Below are 15024 nucleotides of genomic sequence, written 5' to 3' on the forward strand. Positions count from 1 at the left end.
CTTTGAGATGGTTGAGTTATAAATTTGGTTAAAAATTGTAATTGAGATTTTACGGGAAAGACAATATAGTATAGATAACAATGGTGGCTTACTTGTGTGTTCGTTATTTATTTTCTTTTTCAATAATTTAACTTGGTATTTACTCAAGGGTTAGTAAAGGTTAAGTTTGGGGAATTAGTTAGGTTTATTTTAGAGTCCATTTTAGTATGTGTTTTAGTAGTTTTTATTTATTTTTGTTCAGGTTTACGCTTGTTTTCTTTTTGTTTCAGGTTTTAATGGTCAAGTAAATCATGTGGGTTGAAATAAGAGAAAAATATGCTAAATAATAAGAATTTGATGGATTTAGCATGAATTTTGGAGTTTCAAGATACAGTTGGTGAAAAATTTTAAGTTTTGGACGCTCAACACGCTCCGTTTGTAATCAAAAATAAATTCTGAAGCTTCATGCCCATTTTTGACTATGATCTATTCACTTTCAGGAAAACTTTCTGAATAAAAGTTCTAGATCTCTTTTTTATCTTTCTATAACATCTTGAATTGTCCAATTTCAAGTTATATCGAGAGAGTTATGGCTAAAATACCATTGGGCATCGTCGTAGAATTTCAGCATTGCAATCGTTTTGGAAATTTTGCTGCTTAGCGAAAAAATGGGAAATTTCCCAAATTTTGCCTATAAAACGAGTTGGATCTAGGTTTCCTTTATCATTGGAACTTGGAGACCAATTTTGAGCATAGGAGGATAGCTAAGAGCAGAAGACACCATTAGAGGACTCTAAATAGCTCTCTTTCTCATCTATCTTTATCTTTTATGTTTTTAATTGAATCTTTATTGTTTTAGAATGACTTTTATGAACTAATTTTCTTTAAGGATTATTATGTGAACTAATTGAATTTATTTTATAGATTAATGTAGTTATCTAATTTTATCTTCTTCTCTTATTTTAATTCCATGCAATCTGATTTAATTTTGTAATTATTAACTGATCACCTATAGTTGTCATTTATGAATTTGAAAATAAATTATGAAAAGTGAGATTTGAATATGTTTTGATTGTTATGAATAAAAATTAGTTTAGGTCGGTTGTATCTAGAATATTTGTATAATTTTATGAGTTGCTTTCATTAATGTCTTCTTCGTGATTACACTTTACATAGGAATTAGGGAGTTTTCATGTAGATTGGGTTTCTAAGTCTTAACAAGATTATGAACTACTTAATTCAACTTGTCAATTGAATAGGAAGAAGAGAAATTGGGTGATTGCATTAAGAAGAAAAAGAATGAATAGTTGGGGGATCATTGTTATCTCAAATTTTGTCCACCTGATGTGGCCCCTCCACATAACAAAAAGTAAAAATTACGTTGAAGATAGGCCAACATTAAGTACTTTCTAGGATTAGTACTGTGCAACCTCTCAACCTTTGAGATTCCATAGATACACGGTACACACAAGCAAAATGAGATGTACAACCCTGCAGCAAGGTCCTGGTCAGACCTATAGCTGACCGTCAAAGATTGACAACTTCCAAGCACTGGGCAGCCTTCAACAAGGCTGGTTGGCCAAGTGCACAGAATCACTCCAATACTTGTGTTTTTCTCTCAAGCCTTCCGACTCGCCTTCAACATTCCCATGACTTTAGAACAGTAAAAACTGGCCACAAAGATAAGGACTCTTCGTCGACAAATAACAACCCTATTCCTTAGGTATTAATTATTATTTACTTTGTATTTTAAATATACATTGTAACTTCCCTACTTTCTAGGGATATCTCTATGTACAGCTAGTAAGCCCTACTACTATATAAAGGGTATGATACACACTAAGAACTTAAGTTTTCAATCATACTCAGAAGCACTGTAGCAATAAGTCCTCTCTCTTTTCTCATACTTCTTACCTACCAAACACATTGTAATACTAAAGAGAGCCTAGCAAGAAATTACAAGGTTTCTGCTTGTAATCTGCTTGGTATTATCTCAAGAGTGAATACAATTAAAAGGAGAGTAGGTCATTACCTAAAAAAAATGGGTCGAACCTCTATAACTCTGTGTGTCTCTTACATTTACATGGCAGTCATAAGAAAGATCTGATCCTAGTCAGACTTCATGTCGGTTGGCTAAATCCGCAATCAATATTTTGGTGCTTTCATTGAGAGCCCATAATTCTCATTGAAGAAGCTCTCGTCTTTTGAATTGCTGTCACAAGATGTGGAACTTCGACTGAATCATAAGACCCTATGGCTACGAACTCTAATGTCCAATAGCCACCTGCCATGACCAATCCAACCCTGATTGGCCAGCCACCATGTTTCGGCCAGCTACCCGAAACTTCCACATGGAGGTCCAGCCAAAAGAGAAAGTTTTTGCTAGACCCACTGTTGAGCCCACAACTGAGACTCTTGGCACAAGAGTGGGACCTTGTGTCTACGCTAGTGAGACTGGACCTGGGGTTGGCAACCCTAGCATTGATGAACCCCACATGGACCTAGGGGATGATACTAAACTTGTCAGGCTAAGAGAGGCTACAGGACAAGTTTAGGGTCATACAAACTAAGAGAGGCTGTAGGACAAGTTTAGGGTCATACAAACCTCTTACATCATGACCAACAAGAAACATATGCTGCTATGGATGATGCTTTAGCTCAGCAGAGATGTGAATTCCAGGAGTGGATGGATCAACAGGCCGTGATCCTCCAAGCCCAACAGGCAGAGCTGAACTGCTGGAATAGAAGGCTAACAACCTAATCAGATCATTCAATGAGAGATTTGGATCTCAAGTTAAAGAGCCCTCCCTCGTAAGGGATCCCTATAAAGGAAAAGGTCACCGTGTCCTAGAGGGAACTCAGCACCCAAGGGATCATGGACAGATCTCAAGGCTAGGAGGGCCAACTGTGTCCCAGACAAGGCCATCCTATCAGCCCAATGATGGCCAGGTCTTGCCTGAAAGATCATATGTCAGGACTGACCAATTTCAAAGCCTGCCCAAAGATGAAGAAGGGGGAAGAAATCCCACCAATGCAAGGCCAGAGCAGGTCTCATAATGGGGAGTCTTACCCCAATCCTAATGATGATAGTGCCACTAGTCAGCCAAGTGATGAGCGCACTAATTGGAGAGATTAAAATTTTGGACACAATAACAACATTCCGCCTCAAAACAATCAACCATGTTCTGACTTGAGGCCTAAAGAATTTGTGTTTGCAGAATGGCCCCCATGTTAGGGAGATCTTCAGGTTGGTCTGAACTGAAGAAGAAATGCTTGGGACAAATACGTCCTGCCCCTAAACACTCCACCAATAGAGCACAATAGGCCAAACCCAGCCAACCCAGCAGGGGGCTAGCTAGCCAATTTCTTGTCCACCCACCGGCTATCCTGGCCAGGCAGGGGCTGGCAGGTCAAAACCGGGCTTGCCAAAGACAAGCTAAAGTTGATCCTTTAGTGCGAGCACAACTGGATCAACTCGAGAAAATGATACAAGGTTTGTCTTGCCCAAATCTGTCTGACTTAGAGTTGGACAGGACCCGAGGGTCACCTTTCTCTGTGCACATAAATGCGCTGCCCTTGCCTACCAAGTTCAAGATGCCTACTTGGAGGATGTACACAGGGAAAGAAGATCCCTTGTCTCACATAAAATATATTGAAAACTAGATGGATTTTAAAAATGTTAAGGTTGATACCCATTCATGAATCTTCCTGGCAACCTTAACTGAGATTGCACAGTAGTAGTTTTCCAAACTTGTGAACAGAAGGTTCCATTCATGGTACTCTTTCACAAGAGAGTTCTACGCACAGTTCTCATCTTCCAAGCAAACACCTTATCGGCTGGAAGACCTAGTGGAGGTCATACAGAGGTCAGAGGAACCTCTTAAAGACTATCTCCAAAGATTTATGACTGAAGCTACCAAGGTCAAGAATCTGATGGAGGAAGAAAGGTACATAACCATCATGAGTGGCATATTACCTTTGAGTGAGTTATGGAAGGACATCTATCGATACTCAACTCAAAACATGGTTGATTTCCTTGATCAGGAAGAAGGCTTTGTCAAGCTTGAATAAGAAATCTGACAAGCCTAAAGTGGGAGACAAGTAAGTGATGGACATGTCCTAAGTGGTGGAAAACCCTAAGTTTTTTCCAACACACTTGCTAGCATAGGCAGCCAGCGCTTCAAAGGCCAAAAAATTGGAGGCAAGCGTGGCAATAATAACTCTGGCCAAGCAAAAGGAAAAAGGAGGAAATTTAATAATTCCCCACACCACAAGACTCAAAAGAGAAGAAAAGGAGCTTCACATGCTTCATCCTCCTAACAGAAACTCCTGAAACAGTCTACGCAGCTATAAAGTCCATAGTTCCGTACATGAAGCCTCCTCCCATAAGGAAAAAAATAAGTAAGAGGGACACCTCTAAATTCTGTCAATTGCACAATTATTTTAGTCATGATACCAACGAGTGCAAGAACTTAAAGTTGGAAATCGAGTTCTTAATCAGAAAGAACAATTCCCATCTGTGTCGTTATGTGCAAGACGACTAGAAATAGGCACAAGATGCCCAAAATAGAGACCCAATACCACTACTAGTGGTGGGTATCCTAGGGGTCATAATTGGCGAACCCCATATATCAGCCAAAACAAGCAAAGCTATGGACCACTATACTCGGACCCTCCATCATGAGCAAAAAATCAATGTCCTACCTGTAGAGAAAAGAGATAAACAACTTAAGCGTGGAGAGCCTGCCATCTCCTTCATAGAGGGAGAAATTGCCCAGGTCAGGTTCCCTCATAATGACCTTTTGTTCATAACAACACATATACGGAATATGGAAGTTTCCAAGTTCATGATTGACAATGGAGCCTCTTCAAACATACTTTTCAAGTCAACCTATGAAATATGGGGATCTAGTTGATAGATCTAGCACCCTATACACAACTGATGTATGGGTTCTTTGGCCAAGGTCTTGCACCCTTGGGATACATCTAGGTGCCTTTGATAGTTGGAGAAAGTCCCACAACAAGAACACTGATGGCTCATTTCATAGTAATCAATATGCCATCAGCGTTCAATGCAATAATAGGTCAACCACCCCTATACGACCCGAAAGCAGTGATGTCAATTTACCACTTATGCGTAAAGTTCCCAACAAGGCATGGGGTAGGGTGCCTAAGGGAGAGCAAAAATCTTTCAGGCACTGCTACAACTTGGCTTTGTCCAAATCCAAGAAAGAAAAGATGCCTGCAAAAAGCTCTAAGCAAGAGTCCGGCCAAGGGAAGTGAAGTTTAACCCAAAGTGAGGAGGCAGACTTAGATCATTGCTTTGGGGATCCTGTAGTGAGCTTTGGACCGGTAGAGGAGTTAGAAGAAGTAGAGATCGATCCCATCCTTCAGACTAGGAAATTAAAGATCGAGAAAGGTTTAGCGCCAACAATGAAATCTACATTGATAAATTTCTAAGGGTAAACGTAAATATATTTGCCTGGTCGCATGAAGACATTGTAGGGATTGATTCATCAATAATTTCTCATGCCCTGAAAATAAATCCAAACTTTTGACTTGTACAACAAAAAAAGAGGTTGCTGGATAAAGAGCGGGCACAAGCTCTAAAAGATGAACTTAAAAGGATGTGCGCCAACGACTTTACCATTGAAGCTTTATACCTTATTTGGGTATCCAATCCTATCTTAGTGGCCAAATCAAACAACAAGTGGCCAGTGTACATAGATTTTACTAACCTAAATAAGGCTTGTCCAAAGGACTGTTTCCTACTACCAAGGATCGACCAGCTAATAGATGCTACAGCTGGTCATGAGATCCTAAGCTTCATGGATGCTTATTCTGGTTACAACCAAATCAAAATGCATCCACCAAACCAAGAACATACGAGCTTCTTGACAGGCGTAAGCCTATACTGCTATAAAGTCATGCCCTTTGGACTGAAAAACGTAGGGGCTATCTATAAAAGGCTTGTAAACAAAATATTCAAAGACCGAATTGGTCATAACATGGAAGTCTACATGGATGACATGTTTGTCAAGTCCAAAAAGGCTAGAAGGCATATAGAGGATCTAAATGAATGCTTCAAGATCCTCTAAGAGTACAACATGAAACTTAATCCCCTCAAGTGTTCTTTCGGAGTAGGCTCATGCATGTTCCTTTGCTTCATAGTGAATGCCCAGAGAATAGAAGCAAACCCAAAGAATATCCAAGCCCTTTTGGACATGAATTTGCCCATGAAGATAAAAAAAAGTGCAAAGCTTAACATGTCGTATAGAAGCACTAAGCAGATTCGTGTCAATGTCCTCGGACAAATGTGTCCCTTTCTTCAACATACTTAGAGGAAATAAAAAATTTGAATGGATAGAGGAGTGTGAAACTACCTTTTAAGAGCTAAAGAAACAACTAGCTCAACATCCTATCATGTCAAAGCCTCTAGACAATGAAGAATTGGGATATACCTGGCAGTCACAGAGTTTGCTGTAAGTGCAGTTCTCATTAGAGAAGAAAATGATGTTCAACACCCAGTATACTATGTCAGCAAAAGACTTATTGATGCTAAAAGTTGATACCCACTCATTGAAAAGCTGACATACTACTTGCTCCTAGATTCGAGAAAGCTAAGACCTTACTTCCAAGCTCATCCAATAAGAGTGTACACTGACCAGCCCTTACGACAAGTACTTCAGAAACCTGAAGCATCTGGCTGGTTACTCAAGTTGAAAAAAGAACTTGGCCAACATGAAATCACCTACCAAGCAAGAGTGGCGATAAAAGGCCAAGTCCTCCCTAACTTCATGGCTGAATGTAAAGGCATATCTCCTGAAATCTCTTAAGATTTAGGAGAAAAGCAAGAGCTAGAGAAGAAGCGAGAGAAAGAGCAAGAGAAAAAGCAAGAGCAAGAAAATTCAACCTGGAAGCTGCACATTGATGGAAACTGTACGGACCACCTGTCTAGTGCTGGCATTGTCCTCATTACACCTAGGGGCAACAACTACATGGGGAAATAAAGTTTAGTTTTAAAGCCTTGAATAATAAGGCTAAATATGAAGCTCTAATTGCCAGACTAAAGCTTGCACATGAAGTGTGGGCAGACTAATTGGACATAAATAATGACTCTCAGTTGGTCATCAATCATGTGCTGGGTGAGTACACTGCCCGAGGGGAAAAATGGTAGCCAACTTGAGCAAGATTCAAGACTTGTTAAATTCCCATAGAAGAAAATGCAACAGTCGATGCACTTGCCATACTAGCTAGAAATACCTTGACAAACAAGACCAACTTTGTGCCCATTCATTTCTTGAAAGACCTAAGAATCACTATTTCAGAAAAAATAGACATGCATGATGACAATCCTATATGGATGACACCAATATTAGCATACCTCCAAACAAAAGTCCTACTAGAGGACAAGAATGAAGCAAGAAAAATAAGGAGGAAAGTTGCTCGGTACCTCATCCTCGACGGGGTTATCTACAGACGTGGCTTCTCAATGCCACTTCTAAGATGTGTCACCAAGGAAGAAGCTAAATGACTACTAATTTAAGTGCATGAAGGTCTTTGTGGAAATCACACTGGGGGGGCAAAGCCTTTCCAAAAGATACTTAGAAAAAGGTACTTTTGGCCTACCATGATCAAGGATTCAATGGACTATGTTAGGAAATGTGACAAGTGCCAAAGATTCTCAAAGATCCCGAGAGCTCCACAAAATGACCTCACATAAATACAGTCTCCTTCTTCTTTTACTTAGTGAGAGAGTACATGCCCAATCATATCAAGTCAAGTACTCAATCATAGTATGGAATATTGTGAAGAATCCAACACCTGAAGGAGATCCAGGCTCAGATCTTGTTATTCCTCTACGACAGAAAGGAAAAGGGTTAGAAATCTGATTGGAAGGAGCCATAACATCCTACTACAACTAATGTAAGGTTTTCTAAACTTTATATGTGTTTATTTTTATTTTTTTTAGGAATTCATATTTAGGTTGTTATATTATAGAATATAATTCAACATACTTGTTAGTAAATTTAGATCCTGGTAAAATATATTCCAACAACTGACCTCAGAGCTATGATAATGATTTACTTTTAAGAAATATGGATTTAAAACGATGAATGTGTAATTTGGATGTGATTCATGTTGATCTATGTGTTTATTTGATGATTGATTGATGTTTATAAATTTTTTATGATAAATAATTGGATTTATGATTTGAAATTATTTTATTTAGAGAGTATGAAAAAATAAGCAATTTACTTTTTTGCATAACAAAATTTCGATTTAAATTGAATTAGTTATGAATTTTTGAAATTTAGAAAAAATTATGGTGGGGATCACTCCCCTGCGCACGCGCACACCCAAGGTTCACTTTGTCAAGATGTGCATTCGGACAAGTTTTGTTCGAGGATTCTCTATCAAGCTTGCCTGAACAAGCCCCTCCTGTGTGCGGACACCCTGCCAGCAGCCTCCTTGTGCATCATCCCTAGGTCAAGTCCCCCCTTGCAAGTGCGTGGATGGTATGCATTGCATACCATCCGTACTAAATGAAATTTTTTCAATTTTTCATGGTTTTTCTTGGAATTTAATTTCAAATTTTTAGGTATTATTTTATCTGGATTTTTTATTTTTCAAATCTCAAATCTAATTATTAGTTTAAAATTAATTATTATTTTATTAATTAATTTTAGATATTCGTAGATTTTCAACCTAAAAAAGGATAATTTCTACATTTTTTTGCTTAATTGGTTATTTTATTTTTGAAATTGGATTATTGTATCTTATGTTTAAATCTAAGGACAGATATTTTAAATTTTTAATATTTAAATAACTTTATAAAATGACCTTATTTGAAATTTAAAAATATGATATATTTTAATAAAATAATCTAGATAATTTTTAAAAACTAACCAGATATTTTATCTGTTGGATTATATTTTACCAGGATCTAGATTTACTACCATGTATGTTATTTTACATCCTGAATATGAATTTCTAAAACAATGTAATTCAAACACATATAAAGTTTGAGAAACCTTACAGTGGTTGCAGCAGAATTAAATGACTCCTTTCTCTCAGATCTCTAACCCTTGTATCCTTTCTGTAGCAGAGTATCACCAAGATCTGAGCCCGATTCTCCTTCTCTTGAATTTGGATTCTTCACAGTCTTACACACTATGATTGAGGACCAACTTTTTATGTGTGGGCATGTACTCAATCACTAATGGCTGAATTTTGGTTTGTGAAGAAGAGGCTATGGTGTTTTGAATTGAAGAGAAAGAAGAAGAAAGAGGTTTCATCAAACCTAGAGAGAAAACTAGGTTTTTAGCTTTGGAGGTGTTGCCCCTGATTTTGCCCAAAATACGTGGCTCAACCGGATGACGACACGTGGATAGGAAAGGGTTAGCATTTAAATAAAACAACTAAGTCTTCTTCGAGCAAAGGATTATCCTGGACATGCCTCCCGGAGAAGGCATGTAAGGTCTCATATGCTCCTGGAGAGCAAGATGGCATCAAAGCATCTCCGGGTGGTGTCAGGCTTCCTCTGAACAGTCATCTCGCATTTAATGCCGCATGGTAGGAGGCGTATTGGAACTGCCACATGCAATAAAGTCTAACGACACAACCCCCGATCTGTACCTACTAGGCTATGACCAATAAAGTCTAGTGACGACTATTCTGTGAGGAATCACATCAGTCAAAAGGGATTAAGGACTGCCCTCATAAAATCCCTACAACACCTATGGATTAGACCATGCATTACCTATGATAAATTCATTGGTAATGTGTGACTTTACTGATAGTTACAGAAATGCATGTACCTTAATTCTAGGGATCACCCCACAAAAACACTATAAATACCCCCCAAAGCTCATTAAAGAGGGGTCGAGAATTCTGGGTTGCACAAGTGCTAGAAGAGTAAAACCTCACCAAGAACATTCTCTGTATTAAACACTATCATAAATACACAGACTCGTGGACTAAGGCTCATTAATGCCCCAACCACGTAAAAAATCTCCTTCTTAATTTCTTGCAGCTCTCTAAATTATTATTTTATTGGTTGCCGAAAACCTTGGTCAACATTTTGGTGCTTTCATTGAGAGCTGAAGAAAGCGTCTGTAAGTAAACACTGCGTTACAACAACACAACAATGGTGGAGACTCGAAGCATACGTCAACCTCGCCCTCTTCAAGATGCTCAAGATCCAAATGACGAGGACGTGGCCTCAAGAGCAACCGTGGGTTCAGAAGAAGAAGAAGGAATCCTTGATGACGACTACGAGGGAAACCTCAATGAGTACGCCTACGACAAAGGCAGCTACTCAGAATTGGTACTCTTAAGGAAAAAGGCTGTCGATCATGAAGCTGAAATCGCAGCCCAGAAAGCGCAAAACCAAAAGATGCAAGAGGTGATGCTGGCCATGCAAAAAGCCATGGAGGCAGCAGGAATCCACGTGCATCTTAAAGCCATCTCTGCTGGGCTTGGAAAGGAACCAGAAGAATCCTCACCAAGTACCCAAAAGCAGAAATCTAAAGAACCAAGCCCTATAAGGTATCCCGCTGAAGGGAACCAAAAGAAAAACCCTACTTCTACCCTCGGGAAAAAGAAAAAGGTGGAGGATCCGCGAAAGGTCCACTCAGATTTCCCGAAAAGGAAAGGTCCGCAGAGGGGAAAACTCCAAAAAGGGAGTCTTGGCCCTCAGGATAGAGAGGACCGAAAAAGCGTTTCCGTGCACCAAGAGCCCGGAGGGAGAGGAAGAAGGGGACAGAAATGTCCTCCCATTGATATGAGGAATCAGATTAACGGGAACCAAGGTGACCTCCGGGATCACCTTGACCAAAAGAAATACGGACCCGCGGTCTTCACGGGAACGTTAAACGAAGGAATCATGGCGGAACTCGCCATACTTCGAAAAGACATCGCCCGAGTCTCCTGGAGACAGAAAGGCGACGATTGCGACTCAGACTGTGAGGACCGGGAACCATGTGCCCATCACATCCTGGAAGTAGAGCTCCCAAAAATTTTAAGATGCCCGAAATGGCAGCCTATACCGGGAACTCTGATCCAGGTGATCACCTATCACAGTTCAACCGAGTCATGACGGTCATGAGAGTCAGCAATGACGCTAAGTTTTTGTGCTTCCCGCTTACTCTAAGTGGGTCCGCGGAAGAGTGGTTCAAGAAATTGGAACCAGGATCCGTGGGGTGTTGGAATAAGTTACAAACCAGCTTTCAGAGACAATTTGTCGCCGCAAGGAAAGTCAACCTGGAGGTCAGCGCCTTGACTAACATCAAGCAGCTGCCTACGGAGACACTAAAGAATTACATAAAGAGTTTTCGGGAGGAAGCCTCAAAAACCAAAAAACTAGATGACGGACAACAGCTTGCCCTTCTCCAAGCAAGCATCCATACAGGGACTCCATTTTGGAACGAACTACAACAAGAAGGAGCTTCAAACCTTCAGGACTTCCAGAAGAGAGTCCAAAAATACATTAACCTCGAAGAGGCCCAAATAGTGGCCTATGGAGGATATTATCCCACCGGGGTAGCAGGATATGTGCCTGGAGCCCAACTCTCGGGCACTGTGCCGGCAGCAGCTCCACCAATGAGCGGCATACAGTTTTCTGCCACTCCTGGATATAGCCAGGGCCAGGCCCTGGCCCCCGCATCGTCCCATTTTGGAAATCCCTCAGGGATATATGGACAAGCCCCCTCGCACTCCGCTCCGACAGCCAGTCTAGCCGGTCCTTCCCAGGGCTCGAGGAGTAAAAAGTCCTCCAAAGGCAGCACCCGGACGGAGGAAAAGCGACAGGAAAGGGGGTATACTCCCCAATATACCCAGTACACAGAGTTAACGGACTCCCACGAACGTGTGTACTTTGCTACTAGGCAAAATACGCACTACCGGAGACCACCTCCTTTGTACAAAGACAGCTCCCGGAGGGACCCCAACAAGAGATGCGAGTACCATAACGACATTGGGCACATCACCAATGAATGCAACAATCTCAAAGACGAGATCGAAAACTTAATCCGATTGGGACACCTCTACAAGGGGATCAAGAATCGGTTGCCTCACCTCAACCCAGGTCAGGCGGCTGGAACTTTGCCACAAGTAGCACCAGGGGGTGAAGCATGGGTATTGGCTCCAGTTGTTCCCCCTGGAGATGCTCAGCATATTCCCGACCTGCCACCTAGACCTAACGGGAGAGTGGCTATGATCTTGGGAGGACCTCACATTGGAGGAACCACCCGCAAGGAGCTGAAACGGTACGCAGGGGCCGTGAAACACGATGAGGTGTGGGAAGTTACTCAACTCCCAGCTCAAAGGCCCCGGCTAATGGACCAACCCATTACATTCACGGAAGAAGACGCAAAAACAGAGCGTTTTTCCCACCATGACCCGTTGGTCATAGAGACCCCCATTGCCAATAAGGTGGTGGCCAGAGTCCTAATTGACAACGGGAGTTCCGTGAATTTGCTGTTCAAAGAGGCCTTCACTGTAATAGGCCTAACGGACCGAGACCTCTCACCAAGTGGTTCCCAACTCACGGGGTTCAATGGAACAAACACTTATCCCAATGGGAAAAGTGAGGCTTCCCGTCACCTTGTGCCCGGACACACCCCAGAGCACTTTCAAGTACTGCACGTTCGTGGTGGTGGACTACACGACAGCATACAACGCAATCCTCGACCGACCGGCCTTGGTGGACTTTGGCGCAGTCACGTCAATACGGCCCTTGTGCCTGAAATTCCCAACCCAGGAGGTTGGGATAGGGACGGTGAGGGGAAATCAAGGAGAGGCGAGGCAATGCTATAACGTTGCTGCCCACCTGCCCGTACTGATGGTCCGAGAAACTATTGAGCCAGAAATGGCCGAAGAAGACGAGTTGGATCCCCGTGTGGGATCCAAAAAAATCGTAGAACCAATGGAGGACGTCGAGGAAGTATCAGTGTGCGACCTCGACTCCACCAAAGTACTCCAGCTAGGAAAGAGCCTAGACCCGGAGGAAAAACAAAAGATAATAAAGACACTGAAGGGTGCCATTGACGTTTTTGCATGGTGCCAAGAAGACATGACTGGCATAAGTCCCCACATCATCACCCATGTCCTCAATTTCAACCCGGACATGCCGCCGGTCCAGCAAATATGACGTCCCCTCGACTCAGTAAAGGCCGAAGCCTTGGAGAAAGAGGTGGACAAACTATTAACGAGCGGCATGATTCGAGATGTATACTACCCGGAATGGCTAGCTAATCCTGTCCTGGTGCCGAAGCCTAATGGGACCTGGCGAGTTTGTATAGACTTCACTAATCTAAACAAAGCTTCCCCCAAGGATTGTTTTCCTCTGCCCAGGATCGACCAGATGGTAGATGCCACCTCCGGATTCAAACTACTGTCCTTCATGGACGAGTATGCCGGTTATAACCAAATAAAAATGCACGTAGCAGATCAAGAGTGCACTAGCTTCAGGACCGATAAGGGGGTATACTGCTACCTAGTCATGCCTTTCGGACTGAAAAACGCTGCCGCAACTTATCAAAGAATGGTTAACCGGATGTTCAAAGGCCTCCTGGGGTGAAATATGAAGGTATACGTGGACGATATGCTGGTCAAGTCAAAGGCGTGCAATAGCCACGTGGACGACTTAGAAGAATGTTTCGAAGTGGTCCGGAGATACGGAATGAAGCTCAACCCAAAGAAATGCACTTTCAGGGTTAAGTCAGGGAAGTTTTTGGGCTTCATTGTCAGTCAGAGAGGGATTGAGGCAAATCCAGAAAAAATTCAAGCCCTCCTAAACATGCCATCCCCGAAGAAACACAAAGACGTGCAGAGCCTAACCGGAAAGGTTGCTGCTCTGAGCCGTTTCATCTCTCGGTCCATAGATAAGTGCATTCCCTTCTTCAACATCTTAAGGAAGTGTCAGAAGTTTGAATGGTCTGACAAGTGCAAGGAGGCATTCAAAAAACTAAAGGAGCACATGGCCAAGCCTCCAATCTTATCAAAGCCCGTTCTCGGAGAGGACTTGTTTCTATACTTGGCCGTCTCCGAGCACGCGGTCACCGCAGCCTTAGTCCGGGAAGAGGAGAAAACTCAGCATCCCGTGTACTACATCAGAAAGCGATGATAGGGGCGGAGACGCGATACCCTGTCATTGGAAAACTAGTTTTTTGCCTCCTAATGGCCTCGAGGAAGTTGAGACCCTACTTCCAAGCTCACCCAATCAAGGTGTTGACCAATCACCCACTCCGACAAGTCCTACAAAAGCCAGAGGCGTCCGGAAGGCTCCTCAAATGGGCAATGGAGTTAAGTCAATTTGACTTACACTATGTTTCCCGTATTTCCATAAAGGGACAAGCGCTAGCAGACTTCATCACCGAGTGTAATGAAGCCGAAGCAACCACGAACGTACTAACACCATCGCACCAGCATGGAAAGTATTTGTAGACGGAGCCTCCAACGAGAGTGGATCCAAAGCGGGGGTTGCAATGATATCTCCGAGTGGACTTCGACTCTAAGCAGCCCTACGATTTGACTTTTCGGCTTCGAACAATGAGGCCGAATACGAAGCCTTGATAGCAGTGCTGAGATTAGCAAAGACCGTAGGGGCTAAGAGGGTAGAAGTCTACGGCGACTCCCAACTGGTAGTAAACCAGGTGTCGGGAGAATATCAGACACGCGGAGAAAGAATGGCCGCGTATGTAGCAATAGTCTGGGAACTGCTCCACGAGTTCACAGACTGTAAAGTAGAGAGAATCCCTACAGAAAAGAACGCTCACACTGACTGCCTGGCTAAATTAGCCTCAGACAGTGAGATTGAGAAACTGGGGGTAGTACCCGTGGAACGCTTGGCAAAGCCAAGCATCAAAATAAAAGAGGCCATAACAATAGTTGGGCAAGAACCCAGCTGGATGGTCCCCATCATAGAATACATAACAAAAGGTGAGTTGCTCGAGAAAGGGCACTGTCCAGAAAGATTCAGTATCAGGCTCACTGTTATGTAATGATGGATAAAATTCTCTATCGAAGAGGACTCATCATGCC

This window comes from Cannabis sativa, chromosome 3 (genome assembly GCF_029168945.1).
Source record: "Cannabis sativa cultivar Pink pepper isolate KNU-18-1 chromosome 3, ASM2916894v1, whole genome shotgun sequence".
NCBI lineage: Eukaryota > Viridiplantae > Streptophyta > Magnoliopsida > Rosales > Cannabaceae > Cannabis > Cannabis sativa.